Source organism: Bos indicus, chromosome 29 (genome assembly GCF_029378745.1).
Source record: "Bos indicus isolate NIAB-ARS_2022 breed Sahiwal x Tharparkar chromosome 29, NIAB-ARS_B.indTharparkar_mat_pri_1.0, whole genome shotgun sequence".
Lineage (NCBI taxonomy): Eukaryota > Metazoa > Chordata > Mammalia > Artiodactyla > Bovidae > Bos > Bos indicus.
This window is the reverse complement of record NC_091788.1, coordinates 37,686,493-37,705,057: the sequence shown is the minus strand read 5'-3', so window position 1 is coordinate 37,705,057 and position 18,565 is coordinate 37,686,493. Positions and strand designations below refer to the sequence as shown.

Genomic DNA, 18,565 nt, shown 5'->3' with positions numbered 1-18,565 from the left:
ACAGAGTCGGACACGACTGAAGCGACTTAGCAGCAGCAGCAGCAGCAGCAGCAGAACTGAATTTAGACATTCAGGAAAGTCAAAGCTTAGACTGCTTCTTTCCAGAGAAAGCACAGGAAACTTAGCACTGCAGGGGTCATCATTGTTCACATTCTTAGTACATTTGCTTCTTCAAACAGAACCCTTTGAAGTGGGAGTGTTGACAGAAGTCTGTATACCATGGAAATTGCACTTGCCAAAGCTACCTTCAAAATCCTGAGCCTGTATACATGCAACCGTGGGAGGAAAACTCCTGCATTTTGATCTAGGAGCATCACAAAACAGGAAATGGCTACTTTTCTGACTGTATAGGGTAGCAAAGGTCTTTTCCAAGTTCAAAGAGGAAAAATAAAAGGGAAATGATACCCATTGTTACATAATCCTTTCAAACAGCAAGATGGAAGGACCTTATGAAGAAAAATTCATGACCAACTCAGTGGGAAACTTAAAAGATGAGGATATCCACCCCTTGACTTGCGAAAGCTCTTAACAAACAAGGAAACAAACTTGGGAGAGTAGATAAGAGATTCGAAGAAGCAATTTATTAGATGTTAGAGACTATAAATGATTCTTGGCGTGGGACTTCCTTGGTGGTCCAGTGGTTTAAGGTTCTGCCTTGTGCCTATGGCTTATTTATGTTGATGTATGGCAGAAACCAACACAATATTGTAAAGCTGTTATCCTCCAATTAAAAGTAGATCAATTAAAAGAATCCATCTTGCAATGCAGGAGATGTGGGTTCGATCCCTGGCCTGGAAACTGAGATCCCATATGTATTGGAGCAACTAAAGCCCAAGTGGGGCAACTACTGAGACCGTGAACTCCAGAGGCTGCACACCACAACTAGAGAACTCACACACCAATGATAGATCTTGCATGAAACAACTGCAACTAAGACCCAACGCAGCCAATTTAAAACAATAGCACATAGGAGGGGCGGCCCTAAGATGGTGGAGGAATAGGACGGGGAGACCACTTTCTCCCCTTCAAATTCATCAAAAGAACATTTAAACGCTGAGTAAATTCCACAAAACAACTTCTGAATGCCGGCAGAGGACATCAGGCACCCAGAAAAGCAGCCCATTGTCCTCGAAAGGAGGTAGGAAAAAATATAAAAGACAAAAAAAGAGACAAAAGAGGTAGGGACAGAGCTCCATCCTGGGAAGGGAGTCTTAAAAAGAGAGAAGTTTCCAAACACCAGGAAACACTCTCACTGCCAAGTCTGTGGTGAGCTTTGGGACCACAGAGGGTAAAATAACTGGGAGGAAAAATAAATAAATAATTAAAACCCACAGATTATGTGCCCAACGGTAACTCCCCCAGCAGAGAAGCAGTGAAGACACCTGCACCCGCCACTAGCAAGCAGGGGCTGGGCAGGGAAACGCGGGCTGCATTGCTTGGAGTAAGGACCAGGCCTGAATGCCCTGAGGGCAATCTGAGGGAACTAACTTCGGCTAGCAAACCAGACTGTGGGATAGCTACCACGCGAAAAGCCCTAACCTAAGACAACGCCAGGCCCGCTCACAGAACAAAGGACTGTACAGAGCTAGTCGGCTGCTGACCATACCCCTCCGGTGACAGGCAGCCAGAGCCAGAAGGGGGCAATCGCAGCCCAGAGAGACATTATCTACCAAACTCCAAGCAGGCTTCTTTGCTAACTGAGACTTCTTGGGGTTCTGGACAGTCAACATCCGCCTGAGAAGGTGCGCTGGTTGTACACCCAGAAAACTGAGGGGCAGGGACAGGGGAGACGATAAGTTGCAGCGACCACGCTCACCAAACACCTCGTCACCTGAGCTGCTCAGAACTGGGAAGGGCACAAAACGCACACCCAACCGAGTCTGTGCCTCTGAGGACTACCGGAGTGCCTGAACCTGAGCGGCTTAGAACTGGGAGGTGCACGTAGCCCAGGGCCGGCCTCGGACAGTTCCCGGAGGAGCAACATAGAGCCTGAGCAGCGTGGGCAGGGAGGGCACACGCAGTGTGAGTGGGGGCAGGCCCAGTGTGGCTGAGGCACTGCGAGCACACGCCAGTGTTATTTGTTTGCAGCGTCCCTCCCTCTCCACAGCGCGACTGAACAAGTGAGCCTAAAAAAGTGTCCACCACCACCCCCTTGTGTCAGGGCAGAAATTAGACACTGAAGAGACCAGCAAACAGAAGAAGCTAAAACAGAGGGAACTGCCCTGGAAGTGACAGGTACAATAGATTAAAACCCTGTACTTAGTACTGACTACATAGGAAGGGGCCTATAGATCTTGAGAGACATAAGCCGGACCAAGGAACTATCTGAAAATGAACTGACCCCACACTGCCCACAACAACACCAGAGAAGGTCCTAGATATATTTTTACTATTTTTATGATCATTCTTTTTTTTTTTTAATTTTTAAGTCCTCTATTACTCCTTTAATTTTCATTTTTATAACCTACTATTACTTTGCAAAAAAAAGACCATATTTTTTAAAGCAAACTTCATATATATATTTTATGATTTTTGTGACTTTGTGTTTTTTTTTTTCTTTAATATTGTATTTTTGAAAATCCAACCTCTACTCTAGATTTTTAATCTTTGCTTTTTGGTATTTGTTACCAATTTTGTACCTTTAAGAATCCAATCTTCAGTACCCATTTTAACTTGGGAGCAAGATTACTGGCTTGACTGCTCTCTCCGGCTTTGGACTCTCCTTTTTCTCCACCAGGTCGCCTCTATCACCTCTCTCCCCTTTCTCTTCTCTACCCAACTCTGTGAATCTCTTTGTTTGTTCCAGACGGTGGAGAACACTTAGGGAACTGATTATTGGCTGGATCTGTCTCGCTCCTTTTTATTCCCCCCTTTATCCTCCTGGCCACCTCTGTCTCCTTCCTCCCTCTTCTCTTCTCTGTATAACTCCATGAACATCTCTGAGCGGTCCAGACTGTGGAGCGCACATAAAGAAGTGATTACTGGCTAGCTTGCTCTCTCCTCTTTTGATTCCACCTCATCTCATTCGGGTCACCTCTAACTCCCTCCTCCCTCTTCTCTTCATGTCACTCTGTGAAGCTCTCTGGGTGTCCCTCACTGTGGAGAAACTTTTCATCTTTAACCTAGATGTTTTATCAATGGTGCTGTATAGATGGAGAAGCCTTGAGACTACTGTAAAAATAAGACTGAAAACCAGAAGCAGGAGGCTTAAATCCAAATCCTGAGAACACCAGAGAACTCCTGACTCCAGGGAACATTAATCGACAGGAGCTCATCAAATGCCTCCATACCTACACTGAAACCAAGCACCACCCAAGGGCCAACAAGTTCCAGAGCAAGACATACCATGCAAATTCTCCAGCAACCCAGGAACACAGCCCTGAGCTTCAATATATAGGCTGTCTAAAGTTACTCCAAACCCATTGACATCTCATAACTCATTACTGGACACTTCATTGCACTCCAGAGAGAAGAAATCCAGCTCCACCCACCAGAACACCGACACAAGCTTCCCTAACCAGGAAACCTTGACAAGCCACCCGTACAACCCCACCCACAGTGAGGAAACTCCACAATAAAGAGAACTCCACAAACTGCCAGGATACAGAAAGGCCACCCCAAACTCAGCAATATAAACAAGATGAAGAGACAGAGGAATACCCAGCAGGTAAAGGAAAAGGATAAATGCCCACCAAACCAAACAAAAGAGGAAGAGATAGGGAATCTACCTGATAAAGAATTCCAAATAATGATAGTGAAAATGATCCAAAACCTTGAAATCAAAATGGAATCACAGATAAATAGCCTGGAGACAAGGATTGAGAAGATGCAAGAAAGGTTTAACGAGGACCTAGAAGAAATAAAAAAGAGTCAATATATAATGAATAATGCAATAAATAAGATCAAAAACACTCTGGAGGCACCAAATAGTAGAATAATGGAGGCAGAAGATAGGATTAGTGAAGTAGAAGATAGAATGTTAGAAATAAATGAATCAGAGAGGAAAAAAGAAAAACTAATTAAAAGAAATGAGGACAATCTCAGAGACGTACAGGACAATATTAAACGCCCCAATATTCGAATCATAGGAGTCCCAGAAGAAGAAGACAAAAAGAAAGACCATGAGAAAATACTTGAGGAGATAATAGTTGAAAACTTCCCTAAAATGGGGAAGGAAATAATCACCCAAGTCCAAGAAACCCAGAAAGTCCCAAACAGGATAAACCCAAGGCAAAACACCCCAAGACACATATTAATCAAATTAACAAAGATCAAACACAAAGAACAAATATTAAAAGCAGCAAGAGAAAAACAACAAATAACACACAAGGGGATTCCCATAAGGATAATAGCTGATCTTTCAATAGAAACTCTTGAATTCTTGCCAGGAGGGAATGGCAAGACATACTTAAAGTGATGAAAGAAAATAACCTACAGCCCAGATTACTGTACCCAGCAAGGATCTCATTCAAATATGAAGGAGAAATCAAAAGCTTTACAGATAAGCAAAAGCTGAGAGAATTCAGCACCACAAAACCAGCTCTCCAACAAATGCTAAAGGATATTCTCTAGACAGGAAACACAAAAAGGGTGTATAAACTTGAACCCAAAACAATAAAGTAAATGGCAATGGGATCATCCTTATCAATAATTACCTTAAATGTAAATGGGTTGAATGCCCCAACAAAAAGACAAAGACTGGCTGAATGGATACAAAAACAAAACCCCTATATATGTTGTGTAAAAGAGACCCACCTCAAAACAGGGGACACATACAGATGAAAGTGAAGGGCTGGAAAAAGATATTCCACACAAATAGAGACCAAAAGAAAGCAGGAGTAGCAATACTCATATCAGATAAAATAGACTTTAAAACAAAGTCTATGAAAAGAGACAAAGAAGGACACTAAATAATGATCAAAGGATCAATCCAAGAAGAAGATATAACAATTATAAATATATATGTACCCAACATAGGAGCACTGCAATATGTAAGACAAATGCTAACAAGTATGAAAGGGGAAACTAACAATAACACAATAATAGTGGGAGACTTTAATACCCCACTCACACCTATGGATAGATCAACTAAACAGAAATTTAACAAGGAAACACAAACTTTAAATGATACAATAGACCAGTTAGACCTAATTGATATCTATAGGACATTTCATCCCAAAACAAGGAATTTCACCTTTTTCTCAAGTGCATACGGAACCTTATCCAGGATAGATCACATCCTGGGCCATAAATCTAGCCTTGGTAAATTCAAAAAAATTGAAATCATTCCAAGCATCTTTTCTGACCACAATGCAGTAAGATTAGATCTCAATTATAGGAGAAAAACTATTAAAAATTCCAACATATGGAGGCTGAACATCACGCTGCTGAATAACCACCAAATCACAGAAAAAATCAAAAGGGAAATCAAAATATGCATAGAAATGAATGAAAATGAAAACACAACAACCCAAAACCTGTGGGACACTGTAAAAGCAGTGCTAAGGGGAAAGTTCATAGCAATACAGGCATACCTCAAGAAACAAGAAAAAAGTCAAATAAATGACCTAACTCTACACCTAAATCAACTAGAAAAGGAAGAAATGAAGAACCCCAGGGTTAGTAGAAGGAAAAAAATCTTAAAAATTAGGGCAGAAATAAATGCAAAAGAAACAAAAGAGACCATAGCAAAAATCAACAAAGCCAAAAGCTGGTTCTTTGAAAGGATAAATAAAATTAACAAACCATTAGCCAGACTCATCAAGAAACAAAGGGAGAAAAATCAAATCAATAAAATTAGAAATGAAAATGGAGAGATCACAACAGACAACACAGAAATACAAAGGATCATAAGAGACTACTATCAGCAATTATATGCCAATAAAATTGACAACTTGGAAGAAATGGACAAATTCTTAGAAAAGTACAACTTTCCAAAACTGAACCAGGAAGAAACAGAAAATCTTAACAGACCCATCACAAGCATGGAAATTGAAACTATAATCAGAAATCTTCCAGCAAACAAAAGCCCAGGTCCAGACGACTTCACAGCTGAATTCTACCAAAAATTTAGAGAAGAGCTAACACCTATTCTACTCAAACTATTCCAGAAAATTGCAGAGGAAGGTAAACTTCCAAACTCATTCTATGAGGCCACCATCACCCTAATACCAAAACCTGACAAAGATGCCACAAAAAAAGAAAACTACAGGCCAATATCACTGATGAACATAGATGCAAAAATCCTTAACAAAATTCTAGCAATCAGAATCCAACAACACATTAAAAAGATCATACACCATGACCAAGTGGGCTTTATTCCAAGGATGCAAGGATTCTTCAATATCTGCAAATCAATCAATGTAATACACCACATTAACAAATTGAAAAATAAAAGCCATATGATTATCTCAATAGATGCAGAGAAAGCCTTTGACAAAATTCAACATCCATTTATGATAAAAACTCTCCAGAAAGCAGGAATAGAAGGAACATACCTCAACATAATAAAAGCTATATATAACAAACCCACAGCAAACATTATCATCAATGGTGAAAAATTGAAAGCATTTCCCCTAAAGTCAGGAACAAGACTTTCACCACTACTATTCAACATAGTTTTGGAAGCTTTGGCCACAGCAATCAGAGCAGAAAAAGAAATAAAAGGAACCCACACTGGAAAAGAAGAAGTAAAACTCTCACTGTTTGCAGATGACATGATCCTCTACATAGAAAACCCTAAAGACTCCACCAGCAAATTACTAGAGCTAATCAATGAATATAGTAAAGTTGCAGGATATAAAATCAACACACAGAAATCCCTTGCATTTCCATACACTAATAATGAGAAAATAGAAAGAGAAATTAAGGAAACAATTCCATTCACCATTGCAACAAAAAGAATATAATACTTAGGAATATATCTACCTAAAGAAACTAAAGACCTATATATAGAAAACTATAAAACACTGGTGAAAGAAATCAAAGAGGACACTAATAGATGGAGAAATATACCATGTTTATGGATCAGAAGAATCAATATAGTGAAAATGATTATACTACCCAAAGCAATCTATAGATTCAATGCAACCCCTATCAAGCTACCAACGGTATTTTTCACAGAACTAGAACAAATAATTTCACAATTTGTATGGAAATACAAAAAACCTCGAATAGCCAAAGCAATCTTGAGAAATAAGAATGGAACTGGAGGAATCAACTTGCCTGACTTCAGGCTCTACTACAAAGCCACAGTCATCGAGACAGTATGGTACTGGCACACAGACAGACATATAGATCAATGGAACAAAATAGAAAGCCCAGAGATAAATCCACACACCCATGGGCACCTAATCTTCGACAAAGGAGGCAAGAATATACAATGGAGAAAAGACAATCTCTTTAACAAGTGGTGCTGGGAAAACTGGTCAACCACTTGTAAAAGAATGAAACTAGAACACTTGCTAAAATAAACTCAAAATAGATTAAAGATCTAAACATAAGACCAGAAACTATAAAACTCCTAGAGGAGAACATAGGCAAAACACTCTCCGACATAAATCACGCAGGATCCTCTATGACCCACCCCCCAGAATATTGGAAATAAAAGCAAAAATAAACAAATGGGACCTAATTAAACTTAAAAGCTTCTGCACAACAAAGGAAACTATAAGCAAGGTGAAAAGACAGCCTTCAGAATGGGAGAAAATAATAGCAAATGAAGCAACTGACAAACAACTAATCTCAAAAATATACAAGCAACTCCTGCAGCTCAATTCCAGAAAAATAAACAACCCAATAAAAAAATGGGCTGAAGAACTAGACATTTCTCCAAAGAAGACATCAGATCAGATCAGATCAGATCAGTTGCTCAGTCGTGTCCGACTCTTTGCGACCCCATGAATCGCAGCACACCAGGCCTCCCTGTCCATCACCAACTCCCAGAGTTCACTCAGACTCACGTCCATCAAGTCAGTGATACCATCCAGCCATCTCATCCTCTGTCGTCCCCTTCTCCTCCCGCCCCCAATCCCTCCCAGCATCAGAGTCTTTTCCAATGAGTCAACTCTTCACATGAGGTGGCCAAAGTACTGGAGTTTCAGCTTTAGCATCATGCCTTCCAAAGAAATCCCAGGGCTGATCTCCTTCAGAATGGACTGGTTGGATCTCCTTGCAGTCCAAGGGACTCTCAAGAGTCTTCTCTAACACCACAGTTCAAAAGCATGAGTTCTGTGGTGCTCAGCTTTCTTCACAGTCCAACTCTCACATCCATACATGACCACAGGAAAAACCATAGCCTTGACTAGACGAACCTTTGTTGGCAAAGTAATGTCTCTGCTTTTGAACATGCTATCTAGGTTGGTCATAACTTTCCTTCCAAGGAGTAAGCGTCTAAAGAAGACATACAGATGGCTAACAAACACATGAAAAGATGCTCAACATCACTCATTATCAGAGAAATAATCACAAAATATCACAAAACCACAATGATGTACCATTTCACGCCAGTCAGAATGGCTGCGATCCAAAAGTCTACAAGCAATAAATGCTGGAGAGGGTGTGGAGAAAAGGGAACCCTCTTACACTGTTGGTGGGAATGCAAACTAGTACAGCCACTATGGATAACAGTGTGGAGATTCCTTAAAAAACTAGAAATAGAACTGCCTTATGACCCAGCAATCCCACTGCTGGGCATACACACTTAGGAAACCAGAATTGAAAGAGACACGTGTACCCCAATGTTCATCGCAGCACTGTTTATAATAGCCTGGACATGGAAGCAACCTAGATGTCCATCAGCAGATGAATGGATAAGAAAGCTGTGGTACATATACACAATGGAGTATTACTCAGCCATTAAAAAGAATACATTTGAATCAGTTCTAATGAGGTGGATGAAACTGGAACCTATTATACAGAGTGAAGTAAGCCAGAAAGAAAAACATCAATACAGTATACTAACAGATATATATGGAATTTAGAAAGATGGTAATGATAACCCTGTATGCGAGACAGCAAAAGAGACACAGATGTATAGAACAGTCTTTTGGACTCTGTGGGAGAGGGAGAGGGTGGGATGATTTGGAACAATGGCATTGAAACCTATATAATATCATATAAGAAATGAATCACCAGTCCAGGTTCGATGCAGTATACAGGATGCTTGGGGCTGGTGCACTGGGATGACCCAGAGAGATGGTATGGGGAGGGAGGTGGGAGGGGTTTCCAGATGGGGAACACGTGTACACCCATGGCGGATTCATGTCAATGTATGGCAAAACCAATACAATATTGTAAAGTAATTAGCCTCCAATTAAAATAAATAAATTTAAATTAAAAAAGTATATATGTATTAAGACATTATTGGATGAATAAGAAATTTGGAATACAAAAAAAAAAAAAATTATCTGCCCTAAAGGGCTTTTAAAACTTTTACATATTTTTGTTTGGTTATAAAAATAATAAATGACAGCAAAATAGACACAGATGTATAGAACAGTCTTTTGGACTCGGTGGGAGAGGGCGAGGGTGGGATGATATGGGAGAATGGCACTGAAACATGTAAATTATCACATGTGAAACAAATTGCCAGTCCAGGTTTGATGCATGATACAGGATGCTCAGGGCTGGTGCACTGGGATGACCCAGAGGGGTGGGATGGGGAAGGAGGTGGGAGGAGGTTCAGAATGAGGAACACATGTACACCCATGGCAGATTCATGTCAATGTATGGCAAAACCAATACAATATTGTAAAGTAAATAAATAAATAAAACTGAAAAACAAACAAAAAACAATAGCAAATAAAATTTTAAAAAAAGAAAAAAAATGCTTAACCTCTAATCAGAGAAACCTATTTTAAATCAGTGATGCTGTTTACCTAGTGATGCTCAGATAGGCAAAGTTTTAGAATGATATGATCTGTAGTGGCAAGGCTGTGAGGGAACAAGCACCCATACATCACCAGAACCCAACAGTCAGGAGGGATGTAGCTTTCAACCCAGCAGTTCTAAGAATTTCTTCCAAGAAAATGGTGTACAAAAAATTACACACATTGGCAGTTATATTCAGGCTTCCCAGGTGGTGGTACAGAACCCGCCTGCCAATGCAGGAGACTTGACAAGAGACCCATGTTCACTCCCTGGGTCGGGAAGTTCCCCTGGAGAAGGAAATGGCAACCCACTCCAGTATTCTTACCTGGAGAATCCCATGGACAGAGGAGCCTGGCGGGCTATAGTCCATGGGGTTGACTGAAGCGACGTGCATGCAATTGTATTCAACACCTGTTATCCTTAACAATAGACTTGATTTTCATCAAAAGGAGATCAGGGAGTTCCTCTTGGGTCTAGTGCTTAGGATTTGGTGCTTTCACTGCCATGGCTCAAGTTCAATCCCTGGTCAGGGAACTAAGATCAAACAAGCTGCCTGGCCAGTACTTTTTTTTTTATTAAAAAGTTTTAAAGCATGAGATTAAATATAGAGTTCAACCATGATATGGAGGAGAATACAGCTGTTAAAAATGATAAACAATGACACAAGAGGTTTACCTTTGCATGAAAAAAGTTAAAAGAGAAAAGTCAGTTATACATTGTGATTCCAATTGGAATGTGTAAATTCATACTTGGTTTAAACACAGCATCGGTGCCATTCCCAGAACCACCCTCCCGGGCTGTTTAAATGCTCACGATGAGCTTGAGTGATGAGGGTGGTGGTAGGAAGAGTTGGCCCTGGATGGAACTTGAATCCCTGACCCCTCAGAGCACGTCAGCCTGGCTCCTCCAAGCAGCAACAAAACTGAGAAGTGTTACTTCACACTAACCCTGAAGAGCACAGCCCACAGGCCCTGTACAAGCCAGGAGGTTGGACAGGACAGGTCATTCCTAGTCACAGTGGGTAAACAGTCTAGCTAAGGGGAGCTCCTTAACCAACTTCCACAGCAAATGTCTTGTGTCTTCCTGCCTGAGCGCTCTATTCTGCTGGAAAAGCCTGAGGCAGCCGCTTCTCTCAGCCCCTCCTTATCTTGAACTATCAGCTTGTCCTCATATAGGGGAGGAAAAAAATATTAGGTAAGCATTAGGTTTGGGGCAGCAGGAGGAGAAATTCTAGCAGTTAATGGCACTCAGTAAATGTTGCCATTTTGGCTTCCCAGGTGAGGGTAGTGGTTAAGAACCGACCTGCCAATGCGGCAGACCTAAAGAGACGCAGGTTCAGTCCCTGAGTTGGGAAGATCCCTTGGAAGACGGCATGACAACCCACTCCAGTATTTTTATCTGGAGAATTCCACGGACAGAAAAGCCTAGTAGGCTACAGTTCATAGGGGCGCACAGAGTTGCGACCTAGCATATACACAATATTCTAAGGATTCTTATTTACTAATTCATTTTATCCAACACCCCCATGGGGATAGGTATTATTCCCATTTTACAGATAGGAAACTGAGGCCCTGAAGAGTTCAATAACTCAACATTACCCAGCTAATAAGAGGCAGAGTCACACAACTCAAACATCCTGGCTTGTATTCCTCCTCCCAGATTGTCCAGCTGCCAGAGACTGAACCCTACCCACTCTGCCTAGGTTGGGTTAGGTACCCAGCCTTCCTTTCCCATTTTAGAACCTCTACATGGCAGCAAAGGCCTTTCTACACTGACAAATTAGTGATGAAGGCCCGCATCATATATGAGCAGATGAAGGTCAGCACCACACCAGCACCTGTACTGACCTGTCCAATGGCCATGGCCACTGGGATACCAGGAAGCATCAGGGTCAATGGACTGCCATTTAGCCTGTGCCGACCATCCCCGTGTGGACCAGTCTTGCGGACCAAGGGAGAGGGGAGGGGAGCAGGCGATGGGAGAAGTAGCCAGCATCCTCCATGGGAGGCTGGAAGGCTCAGAGAGGGGCTGGGAGGAGGTTGTTTAAGTCTAGTTCTTTAGGCCCTGGAAATTCTGGGTTCCCTCATCAACAATGGCAGCCAAGCAGCACTTTGCAGACACCAGGTCAGAACTCCCGTATCTGCCGGAAGGTGACAAGCCTTCAAGGGGCCATTAGCCCTGCCATTCCCCATACCTAGCTAGGGCTGCTCTTTGACTCTGCAATGAATTGACTTCCCCCACCTTCTTTCATTCTGCTTATTTTACCTGAGAATGCTGCCTTTCCTTGCAGGGAGGCAGTCTCCCCAATTCAGTCCTGGGAGACAGTGGAGTCTACCGCATAACGTGTGTTAGTCACTTAGTCATGACAACTCTTTGGGACCCCGTGGACTGTAGCCCACCAGGATCCTCTGTCCATGAAATGTGTTGTAGTTGTTTAGTCACCTCAGTCGTATCCAACTCTTTGAGATCCCATGTACTGTAGCCAGGCTCCTCTATCCATGGGATTTCCCAGGCAAGAATACTGGAGTGGGTTGCCATTTCCTCCTCCAGGGGATCTTCCCCACCCAAGGACTGAACTGGTCTCTTATGTCTCCTGCATTGGCAGGCGGGTTCTTAGACCACTGAGCCACCACCCCATAATAGAGGCCGCAATTCTGAGAAGACGGAGCTGACTCCAAGGAGCAAGTGTCTTAAGACAAGAAAGATTCTGTCAGTCATCACCAGTAGTTTTTCCATACCTGCCTTCACTAAGCTGAAACGAGGGTCTACTCAGCCTGTTCACTCTCCTTTGCCTTCTTGGAGCTTCTGGACTTGGCCTGGCTCAGGCCCACGAAGACATCAACCCCTCAGACCAGGGCAACAGCAAGAGAACTATCCAGAGGAGACGGCTTGGGTTATAGTTCCAGGTGGAACCTGCCAGACAGAGGGTCTGAAGGATGGAGGGTTGGGCGAGGACCCCTCCCATCCTCTCCCCTACCCCAGATCTTTGTAATCACAGTGGGCAGAGCTGAAACTGAGATGCAGATGAGGTGGACCATGACTACCTTTGTTTAGTTCCCCAGTGAATGCAGTTACACCATCTCCTGCCCTCACTACAGCCAGAACTTCTCCGTTTTATTGGCACACTCCGGGGGCCCGAGGCCTGAAGGGCTGACCCAAAGGCCTGGTACCCGAGGGCCCGAGCGTGGAGTCCTGCCTGGAGGAATCCTCAAAGCCCAGGGACCTGCAGAGCTCCCCATGCTCTGGGCTTGGCAGTGTCACTGGGGTGACCTGAGAATCACGGCCGTCCCGCTCACCATGTGACCCAGAAGCCAGGAACAGGCCTGCAGATGGGAAAACAAAGAACCCCCCATCCTGTCCCCAACCCCAGACTCACCCACAATCCCTGATCTACATGTACTTGAGGTCTCCAGGGGAGGCAGGCAGAGATGCTGCAGAGGAAGTAAACCTTGTGGGACGAGAATAAGGTCCAGGCACGGGGCTGGCTCAGAGCCATAGGCAGGAAGCAGTGAAATAGGAACATGGGATCTGGGACCCAGCCCAGGTCCACAGTGCTGCTGGCCGGGCAGACGGGGAAAGATCTGGGCACACTGACCAGCCCCAGTCCCACGAGGTACAGAGCCATGTGTGCTGCTTATGCATTTGGAGTCCAGGCCTTCCTCCTTCTGGATGGCTCACATCTACACTAGAGGACTGGGCGGGCAGGAAACACTACACCTGGTAGCACCCTGGCTCAACCTGCAGGGTCCCCCTGGGAGGGTCGATTTTCTTTCTTTGCTTGGTGTTGACCAACAGCAGGAGAGCCGATAATTGGTGCCCTCTTTTTCTGGCTCTCGATGACCAATGACTGAAGGTAAGGTAAGAGGTTACCACTGCTTCCAGAAACACAAGGCCATGGGCAGCTTCCAAAAGGAGTAGAAGCAGGAGAAACTGACCTGAACCAACCTTCAGCTTCCTAGGCTTCCCTCATGGCTCAGGAGGTAAAGAATCTGCCTGCAATGAGGGATACCTGGCTTCCATCCTTGGGTCAGGAAGATCCCCTGGAGGAGGGCATGGCTATCCACTCCAGTATTCTTGCCTGGAGAATTCCACTGACAGAGGAGCCTGCAGGGCTACAGTCCATGGGGTCACAGAGTCAGAAGTAACTTAGCAATTAACAACACAGCCCTTAGCAGCCCATCCAACAGGTACCCCTTCATCCAACAGGTTAGGATTTCTTGGCTCAGGAAGAAGTACACAGCAGAGCTGATTATTCAGCCACCCTCCCAGGTGCTAACCAGTGATGAAATGGCTTCCCTGATGGAATGGGCTTCCCTGATGGTCCAGTGATTAAGAATCCATCTGCCTATGCAGAAGACACAAGTTCGATGCCTGGTCCATGAAAATCCCAGCACACCAGTCATCCACCACAACCACTGAAGCCCACACGCCTAAAGCCCATGCTCCACAAGAGAAGTCATCATGATGAGAAGCCTGCCCACCACAACTAGAGAGGAGCCCCAACTCGCGGCAACTAGAGAAAACCTACATGAAGCAATGAAGACCCATCATAGCCAAAAATAAATACATAAATCTTAACAAAATAAAATATACAGGAATCAGTCTTTATTAATGTGAAAGATGTATCTGGTTTGGTCGAACAAATGTTAAACAGTAGTATGTGTCCTATGGTGCCATTTGTAGATTATGTTGAAAAACCTAAACATACCCTTGTTCTTTTTGTTCAGTTGCTAAGTCATACCCGACTCTTTGCGACCCCATGGACTGCAGCATGCCAGGTTTCCCTGTTCTTCACTGTCTCCTGGAGTTTGCTCAAACTCATGTCCATTGAGTCAGTGATGCCATCCAACCATCTAATCCTCTGTCACCCCCTTCTCTTCTTGCCCTCAATCTTTCCCAGCATCAGGGTCTTTTCCAATGAGTTGGTTCTTCAAATCAGGTGGTCAAAATATTGGAGCTTCAGCTTTAGCAACAGTCCTTCCAATGAATATTCAGGGTTGATTTCCTTTAGAATTGACAGGTTTGATCTCCTTGCTATTCAAGGGACTCTCAGGTGTCTTCTCCAACACCACATTTCAAAAGCATCAATTCTTTGGCATGCAATAAAACTGCCATTGGTGGTGACACCTAAAACCATTGCCGAAACCCGGGATTGAACCAGGGACCTTTAGATCTTCAGTCTAACGCTCTCCCAACTGAGCTATTTCGGCTACTTCTAAATATACCCTTAATGTATCTATATTTACCTTCCAAAGAAGCTATGTGATAAAAATTCAAAGCAGAATTATGCTCGACTCATCATTTCTAGACTCAGAAATGAGGCCATTCTAGGGCACCATGCCCGGCTCAGATTAGGTTGATTTGGCATTTCCCTCCCTCCCTCTGGAGTGGTTTGCAGGTTGGGGCTCACTGCCCTCCACAGCACTCAGGAAGATCAAGCCCCATCTGGGGACCTCCAGTCCCTCTGTTGACTGGAGAGATTCGATGACAAGTTATCTCCACTTAGCAGATACGAGCAGACAAGAGGGAGACCTGCTTCTGACCAGTAGGTACCAGTGGGTACAGGAGGACTCTCTGGGAGCCAGGGTCCAGGAGATCAAAGGTGGTTACAGTGAAGCGCTGGTAATGAGACAAAGGGCAGCACTGCCCTCCCATCACCACCATTTGAGTCCTGAGCTGTCACCGAAAGGACACTTGGGAAAGAGAAGTCAAGGAGGTGGAAGGGTGGGGAGGCAGCCTGAGGCTCTCCAGCATCACTACCACTCCCCTGCCAAAATGGCCACTGAGGCTGCTGGAATTGGTACTGGGAATGGCCCAGCACTGGTGCCCAGGACTGCCCCATGGGAGGGTGTTGCCCAGCTGTCTCTTCCTACAGGTGGGTGGCACCCAGCTCATCCAGCAGAACCAGCTAGTGTCCCCACATCTGCCATGTGGGAGTCTGCAGTCCAGGTGTGATCAAGTTTGGGATGGATCAGAGTGACCATCAGGCAACACAGCTTCTAGGACTTCCCTGGTGGTCCAGAGGCTAAGACTCCATGTTCACAGCACAGGGGGCCTGGGTTCGATCCCTGGTCAGGGAACTAGATCCCATATGCCACAACCAAGAGTTAGCATGCTGTTTTACACATTGAATTATACCAACCATACACATTTTATTCATTTGTGGAAATATCAGATTGCTTTCAGTTTCACACTGAAGTTCTGTCCTCCAATAAATGGGTTCATTTCCTTCCAAAAAAATAAAAGATTCAGAGTGTTGCAATGAAGATCAAAGATCCTGTGTACTGCAACTAAGACTTGGTGCAGCCAAATAAAAAGAAAAAACTCCACAGCTTCTATGAACACCCTCAGGTGGGGGCACCCATCTTGCAGGAGCCGGGGGACAGCAGGGGAGCAGCATCCAGGCAGAGGAGGAGTGGGTGCCCAGGAGTTAGTCCCCCTCACCCCCTAGCTCTCTGAGTGGTCTTGAGCTCCAATGTGTCCCTGGTCCCTGAGGGTCCTCTCCAACCTGACACTGGTTCCCAGCTGTGGGGTCTCCCCCAGCACATGGCAGCCTTTGTAATCAGTAGAGAAGACCGTGGGGCCCCTGGAGCTTGGCAGTCAGAGCAGACAGAGCAGAACAGACAGAGCAGTTGTTCACCTCAAATTGGTTCCCAACTTCATCTGGAATGGGGGGAGGGGAAAGAGGGATGGAGGGATGAGTCACAGATGAAGAGTGAAGCCAGAGGCCGCTGGGCTCTGCTAAGAAGACTCCACTCTTAGGAGAAGTACCTCATAGAGGTCTCCTGGGGATTAAGGTCATTAATACCACTGATGACAAACACAAACGGACAACTGAATAACGTGGCCTCCTGCCTGGGAGCCTGACACAGAAAAAGACCTTTGGTAAGAGCTAAGGAAATGGACTTTAGTTATAACAATGTGTCAACATTGGTTCGTTAATTGTAATAAATGTGCCATCCTAATGTGAGATGTTAATTATAGAGGAAGCCAAGAATGGGATATACAGGAACTCTCTGTGCTGTCCTTTCGGGTTTTCTGAAAATCTAGGACAGTTCTAAGAAAGTCCGGTAACAACAACAAGCCCGGTTCACAGACTAGGCTGCTTCCCATTCACTGGACACAGTCCCAGGGCCCCTTGAATTAGCTCATTACCGGCCATCTGCCCCATCTTCCAAGGGAGGGGCTGTCACCCTCCTCATTGCCTGGAAGCCTTAGTGGAGGGCCTAGCGGAGTCCAGCTCAGCGAGTGTTAGTCCACATCGGTCCCTCATATTAATGATTCACAGCAGCAGGAAGGATGCGTGGCTGGGCAGCTAGAGTCTGATTGCAGTTCAGCCCCACCACTTTCACACTGTGACTGGGGACACATCATCTTTCTGAGCTTCTGTTTCCAGTTTGTGAACTGGGGCTGGTGGGCTTCCAAGGTGGCTCAGCAGTAAAGAATCCACTTGTCAATGCAGAAGACACAAGAGACTTGGGTTTGATCCCTGGGTCAGGAAGATCCCCCGGAGTAGTAAATGGCAACTCACTCCAGTATTCTTGCCTGGAAAGCTCCAGGGACAGAGGAGCCTGGCAGGCTACAGTCCAGGGGGTCGCAAAGATTCAGACACGACTGAGCAAACACACACACACACATACACACACACACACACACACACAAAACGCTTACCTCGCAGGGTGGACAAGAGACTGAGAGAGACAAATATTGGGGGTGATAAGTCATTTGTAGTAATGACTGAATGCTTGGCAATGATTAACTTTTCCTGCAACCTGTGCTCAGGGGAAGCTTGGTGGCTTAAGGGCCCTGGCAGCAGAGCAGGTAGAGGCTGTGAACCCAGAGGTGGGGTGTTGGTTGGGGTGGGTCTGAGGGCATATTTCTGGAGGACAGGTTTCCTGAGCAGTGCTGGGGAGCCGGTGGATGCTGGGGGTGCTGTGGGGGCTACTGTGTTGAGGGAGACGGAATTTCAGGGGCAGGGCATAGAGAACTGGGAGAACAGTGGGATCAAGCTGGCTGGGAATGGGGGCAAAGGTGGCTGGAGTGGTGGTGGGAAGGGGCTACTGAGCTGAATTTTTCCTGGGACAGTAGAGTTTTTCAACTTCCTAGTTTGAAATATTTTCCCCCTGTTTGGGAAAAACATCTTAGGCACTTGTTTGGAAATCGGCCATTTTTAGAAGATGGCTGCTCACATCTACCAATCCTGGACGGCAGCTGTAACATTTGCAGTCTCCTTCCAGCCCTGCTTGCTTCAGACAGGCCCCTGCAGTCCGAACAGGCTCTGGCCATTCAGACAGGCCCCCACAGTCACAGGCCACATTTCCCTGGTGGCTCAGTGGTAAAGAATCTGCTTGCTAGTACAGGAGACATAGGAGACACAGGTTAGATCCTTGGGTTGGGAAGATCCCCTGGAGGAAGGCATGGCAACCCACTCCAGTATCCTTCCCTCAGAAATCCCATGGACAGAGAACCCTGGGGGACTACACAGTCCATGAGGTCACAGAGTTGGACATAATTTAGTGACTGAAAACAACAATAAATCTATCCTGCTACTGTTCATTCAGAATTCAGTGGTTTTTGTATACTGACAAGTTCCCTGGGTTTGTCTCAAGTCCGAAGTCAAGGGGAGGTTCTATCAGCAACCAAGGACCTCTGTTCAGTCCTGAATGGACGGTCTTTCCTTCCATTCCAGGGCTTG

At 44.8% G+C, this 18,565-nt stretch overlaps 1 non-coding gene across 1 annotated transcript; it reads right to left on the bottom strand.

Annotated features, from left to right (window-relative positions):
• Positions 1–15,007: 15,007 nt before the first annotated feature.
• TRNAF-GAA (transfer RNA phenylalanine (anticodon GAA)) lies at positions 15,008–15,080 on the bottom strand. Its single transcript has one exon. It is a non-coding gene; the product is annotated as a tRNA-Phe (tRNA).
• Between the last annotated feature and the right edge of the window lie 3,485 nt (positions 15,081–18,565).